The sequence below is a fragment of the Octodon degus genome, unplaced genomic scaffold (assembly GCF_000260255.1).
Source record: "Octodon degus isolate 3935 unplaced genomic scaffold, OctDeg1.0 scaffold00286, whole genome shotgun sequence".
NCBI classification, from domain to species: domain Eukaryota; kingdom Metazoa; phylum Chordata; class Mammalia; order Rodentia; family Octodontidae; genus Octodon; species Octodon degus.
In genome coordinates this window covers 1,841,451-1,847,492 of record NW_004524862.1, presented here as the reverse complement: position 1 = coordinate 1,847,492, position 6,042 = coordinate 1,841,451, and positions in this window count along the sequence as shown.

The window sequence follows — 6,042 nt, the reverse complement described above, 5'->3', positions numbered from 1 at the left end:
TTCAATCAAGTGAAGACCTGAACAGGACTCAAGTGTTGACTAAAAGAACATTTTGCCTTCTAAGACTACTTGAGCTGGAACATTGGCTTAGTTACTTTTCCCTTGATGCTGGAACAAAATGCCCGACATCCAAAATTAAGGAAGGAAAGGTTTATTTAGCTCACAGTGGAGGTTTTAGTCCATACTCAGCTGGCTCCAAGCCACAGGGGCACATGACAGAGGGCAGCCTTTCTTGGCAGTGGAAAACAGCAAAGAGCAAAGGGAGAGGAAGTGACTGCAGCACCGAGCTAGCCTCTCTTGCCTCCTCACATTGTGATGCAGATTATCTGCTCCGGGGTGGGTGCAGCACCCACACCCACAATCCTAGCATTGGATCATTAATTAATCACAAACTCTAGAAGCCACCCCAATAACTGCATGAGGCTTTGGGGGACAGCTAGACACAAACCATAGCAAACATCCACCTGCTGCTGCCCCCCTAATGGAGCCTTACACCACCAGCTCACACCAGCCATTGTTCCTCCTACCAGAACAAAATCACTGGCTCACCCAGGCCTCCAGCTTACCAGTTCCAGAACTTTGGTTTTCTTAACCTCCATAATGATGTAGGCCAATTCTTTATTTTTTTATTTATTTATTTATTTATTTATTTATACAGTGAACCTTTCATCTCAAAGGAAATGAAAATCAATGACAACATTTTAAGCATAATCTTAATGCAATTAGATTTGTATTTAAGAAAGAACATGTTGTCTGAAAAGTAGATCCAAGGAGATAAAAGAGGAGTCAGAGAAACTATCTAGGAGGTTATTGGAATATCCCATCCTAGAAGTTCTCTCCATAGCACTCTAACAAGATGAGCTAACTGGCTCACAAGGAAACATTTTCATGTAGTTTACAATTTCTGGATATATATATATATATATATATATATATATATATATCTTGTATTATAGGGAAGGGTCTACAGGGTGCTCAGGATCTCACTACTAGATCAGACTCATAGTGATCCACCTGTTTACAGCCTCCCACAAGCTGAAATTAGGAGCTTGCCACTTTGCCATCTCAGCGCGCCCCAGGGGTGGGGCTGGCACAGCAGGCCTGGGGATCAAACCCCCAGTTCCTGCGCCTGCTTGCAGGTGCTTTAATCCACTGAGAAATTTGGCTGGCCCCTTCCATAGCACTCTCAACAAGAAATGTTGAAGCTCCTTTACATCCTTTATCCTTTCTTCCTTGAAAGAATTTATGCATTTTTTCCTCTCCTTCTAAAACAAGCTCCTTGGGGCCGGGAGATGGCTCAGTAGAATAAGCGTTTGCCTGGCAAGAACAAGGGCCTGAGTTCAATCCCCGGTTCCACCAAAAATAAAAAATAAAAAAAAATTTAAAAAATAAAACAAGCTCCTTAAAGGTAGGAATAAGGTGTCTTCTTTATTTACCCCCAGATAGCCTGATAATTATGTTCCAGATGCTGTAAATGTATCATGTCTAATTCTCACAATAACCATATAAGGTAACTATTATCCTTGTTTATCAATAAAGAAACTGAAATACAGAAACATTGCTTATTTGCTCAGATCAGTGCAGGTTGGAACTTGAATTTCCACCAAACTCTGCTGGGCTCCAGGTCCCTTGCTCTTTACACCTTATCAGGCCCTCCCTAAACAGTGCCTTGCACTGCTTTATAGGTGATCAATAAGTGGGCATACAGTTGAGTTGCAAGATGTCTAAGTCCAAGTTTACTAGGCTACAGACACTTTCTGATAATGTGTGCTTGCTACAGAATGGTAAGGGAATGTTGTCTACATTTATTTGTTATATTTTCAGAGTGCTCTACATTAGGTGCGTTTTGAGTCCCACAGTGCATGTGGAGGTGCATTTTGAGCCTTTGCTGCATAGTGGGGTAAGTAGTCTGCTGACATTACCAGCAACTTAAGGAAACAGAAAGGCAGACAGACTCTGGAGCCAAATCAGAGCTCAGGCCAGCTGAAGACATCAGTGCCAGGACCTTGTGTAGCTCAAAAGAAAACGCTAAAGGCTGGTATCACCCTGCACTTAAATCTATAATGTGTCCGAGATGCAACTCCAGTAGTTCTAAGAAACCAGAATCAGCAGAATCTTGTGGCTTTAATAGAATATATAAGCAACTAAAAGTTTCAGGGAAGCTTCACTTCATTACCTCAGCAGTCATGTCCTGACCTTGTGGTTACTCTTTAAAAAAAAAAAAAAAAAGCCTTTTATGCTTTCTTCACATAAGTGGAATTAGCATTTTCCCTCCATGGCATGAACTCATGGTAGATGAATGCTCTAATGGTTTGCAAGTAGAACTTCAATGTCACATTTCTATAACAGTGTTATGAACAAAACTAATTGTCATCCGTATTGGAAGCAATTCTATTCACAGCAAGATAAATTGGATTTCTAAACTATGCTTTCCATTGTGCTACCACCATGTATCATGAAAGTTATCCTGATGCGCACAGCAGTCGGGCTACTTACCGATACAGTGAGGTCCAGCTTTCCACTGAATCCATCATCCCACTTTCCCAAGGGAGGACAAAAGCACAACAGAAGGGTAATTATAGACCACAGTCTAATGGAAGGGGTTGATATACACTATTCTAAGTACCAGTATGAGCATTCAAAGACGAGAAGAAAATAATCCATTCCATCAAAGGATTAGACGTCACTGTAAATTATCCAATTTATTACTGTGGATTTGTATGTGTATGCGCCTCCTGCCCCTTTTTTTTGGCTTTTAGAGTAAAGTGTATTACTATTTCTAAATATAAACCACCATCAGTAAAGGCAATCTTATCCTCTAATTTGTGAGTTTGGATTCTGCTTATCTTTAAATAAATTGGAGAATGTCTTGGTGTCATTTTCCAATCGATGTAGAAAAGATTTGCTAGGTAAAAAACAAAATAAAAAAAATTTAACAGTGTCTGTTCATCAAAAGACATCATTAAGAGGGTTAAAACACAAGACACAGAATGGTAGCCAACTGATAGTATCCAGATTATATATAGAACTGTTAAAAAAAGAATAATAAAAATAACCCCATAGATAAATGGGCAAAGATATCATGGAAAAAAGAAAATATGAATGCTCCAAAAACACAAGAAAAGACACCAAGCTTCTTGAGAGTCAAGAAAATGTAGATTAAAACCATAATAATATGTGACTTCACTTCTGCCAGAGTTCCAAAAATTTAAAGACTTCCTTAGCAAATGTTAGCAGGGATAGGGAATAAAAGTAACATTTACCTCTTCTGGTAGGAGTAGAAATTGGTACAAATTCCTTTGGCATTATCTAGTTAGGTCGAATATATAGTCTAAGTCTTATCAACTTCACTTCTAGATGAAGAATGAGAGAAATTATTGCATGAGAGCCCCAAGTAACATGTTCCAAACACTGCTCTTTTCTGAGTTTGTATGGGACAGGGACTAAAATACCAACCCAAATTGTTGTCTACAGAATAGAAAAATAAACAAATTACGCTTTTTCATGTCATATAGTAGAGCTCTTTGCCACCTTAAATCACAGCTACAGACAAGAAAGTGGATTCAACTTAAAAACCAACTAAATGTAAAAAGTCACTGAAAAATATTTATGTACTACAAAGCTAGAGTAATTAACACAACAGAGTACTAACATAAAAACAGACATAGTGAATAAGACAGATTTAAAAAAGACATTAATCCACACTCATTAAGCCAACTGATGTTTGACAAAGTTACCAAGACCATTTAGTGGAGAAAAGATACTCTTCAATAAATTGTGCTAACAAAATTGCTTATGAAATTGCAAAATGAAACTATATCCCTTCTCATCATGCAAAAATTCGAAGTGGGTCAAAGACCTAAATGCTGAGCTGGGGGGATAATTCAGCAGTCTAAGTGCCTGCCTGGGAAGAGCAAGGACCCAGGTTTGATCCCTGGTACAGCATGCTGTGCTGGCCCTGGAACCCTGGGCACACTGTGGTAGACACCAAAACCAGGCATGGTGGTGTATGCCTGGAATTCTAGCACTGGGAGGCTAAGACAGGAGGATCACTATAAGTCTGAGCTGTGTAGTGAGACCCAGTACCAAATAAATAAATAAGTAATGACCTAAATAAATAATTCATCCTGAAGTTACAAAACAACTACAAGAAAATATGGGAGAAACACTTCAAACTGAAGTTAACAATGATTTGTTTTAGGTAGGGCCCCCAAAGGCACAAGCAAGAAAAGTAAAAATAGATACAGTAAATAGGACTATGTCAAATTTACGAATATACTTCTGCACAGAAAAAGAAATAATTAAAAGAAGTGGTGTTGACCTACAGGATGGAGGTAATATTTGCAAAATCCACATTCCACAAGGGATTGACATGCAGAATATATACAGAATTTAAAAAGCTAAACACCAAAAAAAAATCCAATTTACATAACCAAGTAGTTGAAAAAATGCTTAATCGCACTAATCATGAGAGAAATGCAAATTAAAACCACAATAAGATATCATCTCACCCAAGTTAAAATGCCTGTTGTCAAAAAAGACAAAAATAGTAAGTTGTGGCAGAAGGGCAGAAAAAGAAATTCTTATTGGCCACTATTGGCAGGAATATAAATTAGTACACTAATAACAGAAAACAGTACAAAAACTAATTAAACAAATAACTAAAAATAAGAATTGCTATATGATCCAACAATTCAACCAGTGAGTATATATCTATTTTATTTTACTTTATTTTATTTTATTTTATTTTATTTTATTTTGTGGCTGGCTTAGCCCACCCTGGGGGCAGGGCTGACATGGCATGTGGTGCTGGGGATTGAACCATGGTCCCTAGGCTTGCCTAAGCTTGCCTAAGCAAGTGCTTTAGATTGCTGAGCTATCTCAGTGGCCCCCATGAGTATATATCTAAAGAAAATAAAATTATACCAAAAAGGCATTTGCATTTCCATGTTAATTGCATCATTATTTACAAAAAGCAAAATATGGAATCAACCCAGATGCCCTCCAATGAAGGAATGAATGAATATTTTGTGGTATATTTACATAGTATAATACTATTATCATTTGAAAAAGAATAAAATTTTGTTACTGTCAGCAACAGGAATGAAACTAGTGGTCATTATTTAAGTGAAAGAAGCCAGATACAGAAAGACGCGTACCCCATGTCCCAACTCATTTGGAGAAACTAGTAACTCAATCTTATAGAAGAATGGAATAGTGGTCATTAGAGTTGAGAAGGGTGGGGAAAGGGGAAAAAGTTCAAAAAGGGCCATCAAATCATAAAATGGAGAAATAACATCTGGTTCTGATTTAGCACACCAAGGTAACTATAGATAAAAAGTCTATGATACAATTCAAAATGACTACAAGAGTATGAAATTCCCAATATATAAAAATGATTAATCATTGAAAAGATGGAACTGTGTATTACCCTACATGATGTTACACATTGTATATATGTAGCTAATGACTATAATGTGCCCCATGAAGATGTAAAAATAATACAATTTTAAAGACTTATAATAACATTTTATTATATAACTGTAACTATTTCTTTATCTATGGCATGTAAATAGTTTCCATTCTTACATTTTTACAAAGAACATTTTATATAAAACTTGGCCTAATATGTATGTATTTTTTTTTTAATTTTGTGGTCAGCTCAGCCCACCTTGGTGGCAGGGCTGGCACAGTGTGTGGTTCCGGAGATTGAACCATGGTCCTTGAGCTGCCTAAGCTTGCCTAAACAGGCCCTTTAGACTGCTGAGCTATCTTGCTGGCCCCATATGTATATACTTTTATCAAATGGATTCCAAGAGATGGACCTACTAGGTGGAAGAGTATTTATGTCTAAATTTTTGATAGACAATATCAAATTGTCCTGCATAAGACTTTTCCAGTTCATTCTTCATTCCCTTATTAATCCCAATATTACTCTATTTTTTAAAAAAAAAGTAATGCTTCCAATCTGACTTGTGAAATACAGTTATTTCATTTGTAGCACTGTGATTAATGAAGTTGAATATTTTTCACGTATACACA